The 2785-nt window shown below is 46.7% G+C and overlaps 1 non-coding gene across 1 annotated transcript; it reads right to left on the bottom strand.

Annotated features, from left to right (window-relative positions):
• Positions 1 to 2270: 2270 nt before the first annotated feature.
• trnav-aac (transfer RNA valine (anticodon AAC)) lies at positions 2271 to 2343 on the bottom strand. The gene has a single exon. It is a non-coding gene; the product is annotated as a tRNA-Val (tRNA).
• Positions 2344 to 2785: the final 442 nt, after the last annotated feature.

Genomic DNA, 2785 nt, shown 5'->3' with positions numbered 1-2785 from the left:
TCAAGGAATGCAAATGCGGTACTGCTTTTCGTGGATGGATCAGAAGGCGGAAACTACACTCTCAAACAGAATGGTATATGATCAGAACCAGGTTGGAGAAAAACTTTACAATACTTTGCACAGTCATTAAATGGAATTGCATTACATTTCACGAGGAGAGCAGATTTGATCAAGCAAATTCGAAGACAGGTTTGCAGATGGGAAAGCAAGCAAGGAAGCTCCGTTCTTGTCCATGTGAAAGGCTGCAGTTGAAGAACAAAGCAGTTTCGCGTGTGATGCGATGAAATAACAGTCTCCATTCGGTTCCAGTAAAAGCTCAAATTGTTTGGAACAGCACAGCTGTTGGCTATTTTCCGCGCGGGAGGCGAACACGATCATGTCAGCAGAGACACTTTGAAATATTTGGCACTATCCCACACCACAGTTCATTCCCCGGGAAACAAGCCCATTTTTCTTTTGTTTTCAACATCAATACAGTGGGGACCGAAACAGCATTTTAACAAGCTGCAGCATTGGAGTTAAACAGCAGAAATGGCAGTGGCGGGATTCGAACCCGCGCCCCTGTCAAGGCTGAAACCTGGATACAGCGCCTTAGACCACTCGGCCACACTACCAGCCAGCCGGCTGCGCTGCCCGTTTTCTTGCATTTCCAATTGTGCTCCTGCATAACAACAGATGCAAAGTCACATGAAAAGGGTTCCATGATCCCTCTCCGACTCGCACAGCGTCTGGGATGTGCCCGGCTACAATGTCAATGTCGCAGCAGATAATGATAGCCCATCAATCCAGACAAAAATCAATGGTAAGCTGAGTCTATCTTCTCGGACTCTTTTCAGCTACAAATGTATCTGTGAGTGCGTGATAATATATGTTCGCTTATTTGGTCAAATAACCATGAGCTGCTTGACATTACTGCAATTTCGAATCTTGCTTTGCTAAATGATTTCACCCATTGCTCGAATCAGGACGACTTTCACGTTTACACGGAACACGAAACACACCGGAGGACAGGGAAAATGCACAAAGCTGAGCAGGCCGTGTTCCAAATCATACCGTGCAGCATAGTTTCAGTCACTGTGTCTGTTTTGTAGAATAAGGGTCCCAAAGGAAGTTCTCTACCCTAAAACCGGAGGTCGCATTACATTCCGAGAGCGACAGATTACATTGTGAGGATGCTCTGACCTCGGGGCCGGTTCGAGATGACACTTTCCGTGCCTTTTACCTTAAACGGGCAATTTGCTGCAGAGATGTTCACTCCTGGACATGAGCCACATGGATACCAACTGAGTCGGAAACCTATGCGGGAATCGACGGGAAGCGACTCAATCCATTTTGCTAACTTCCATGGTGCTTATTAGAAATGGAGTTTCTGTTTACCTCAATCGAAAAGGCAGTTTCTGAACATAGTAACAGAACTCAAAAGGTAATTACCTCACCCCACCCCCACTCCGGAAGAGGTGCTAACTGCCCTTGATTGCTTTTTGTTCACGATGTGAAGATCTCTCACGCCTGAGTCACCTTCACGTCTCTGGTTGCTGAGTGAATCACAAAGAAGGATTTTCTCCAGAGCTGCAACTGCCTCACTTCCCCACTCGCCCTCCCCCGTTTACATTTTCCTGCTCGTTAGTGATTTAAAGAAAACCAAATGGATGCGATGTAGCCTCTCTGTCGATTCCTCCGTTTCAGTTCCAACATGGCTTAGATCTCGGGGCGCACCTTAATAGTAGCGACGCTATGAAAGCACAGGTCCAGAGGTTCCTCTGAGAGTGTAATTTCTTTCATTGCTGTTGCTGATTGAATGAGCCACTAACGTGCGAACTGCTCTAAAACATGATTCAGGACCTCCGGTGCCAACTCTCGTGCGTTGAATAACGACAGACAGCTTCCAAATGAAGCCTTTCAGAGACGACTTTGGGGTACATTTGACAGACAGACAAGTTCAGGAATTCGTGGTGCGCTGTGACACCAGCGCATCGGCTTCTTCCCTGCCTTTGAACCGGGCCGCCTGCGCAAGGAATGCAAATGCGGTACTGCTTTTCGTGGAAGGATCAGAAGGCGGCAACTACACTCTCAAACAGAATGGTATATGATCAGAACCAGGTTGGAGAAAAACTTTACAATGCTTTGCACAGTCATTAAATGGAGTTGCCTTACATTTCACGACGAGAGCAGATTCGTTCAAGCAAATTCGAAGACAGGTTTACAGATGGAAAAGCAGCAAGGAAGCTCCGTTCTTGTGCATGTGAAAGGCTGCAGTTGAAGAACAAAGCAGTTTCTGCCCAGTTTCGAACTGGGGACCTTTCGCGTGTTAGGCGAACGTGATGACCACTACACTACAGAAACCAGCCGGGACCGCGGTACTGCAGCTCAGTGGCATGCCGCACTGAAAGTTGAAGCCATTCTACCTTTCACCTTTCTGTTTCCAATAGCTTGTTGTTGTCCAGCGTAATTGACATATTGAAAACGTAAAAAAAACCATGTGAAATTGATGACAAAATACAGACAAGGATGTCGTCAATGTTTGGACCGTCGGGCGAGGTGGAATAAGCTGGGACGACTTTCCCCGCAGCATAACGGCTGCGACATGATCTTATGGAAGGGTTGTAAACTGAGTATTTATGTGTTTTACCCAAGTTGGGGTGAGTTGAAAACTGGAGAGCATAGGTTTAAGGTGAGTGGGCTGAAATTGACAAAGGACCTGAGGCACATTTCCCACACAGAAGGTTGTGCGTGTTTGGAATGAGCTCCCAGAGGAAGTGGAGGATGCTATTACACTCAGAAAATT

This window comes from Chiloscyllium punctatum, chromosome 17 (assembly GCF_047496795.1).
Source record: "Chiloscyllium punctatum isolate Juve2018m chromosome 17, sChiPun1.3, whole genome shotgun sequence".
Taxonomy (NCBI): Eukaryota; Metazoa; Chordata; class Chondrichthyes; order Orectolobiformes; family Hemiscylliidae; genus Chiloscyllium; species Chiloscyllium punctatum.
This window is presented reverse-complemented; position numbering and strand designations above follow the sequence as displayed.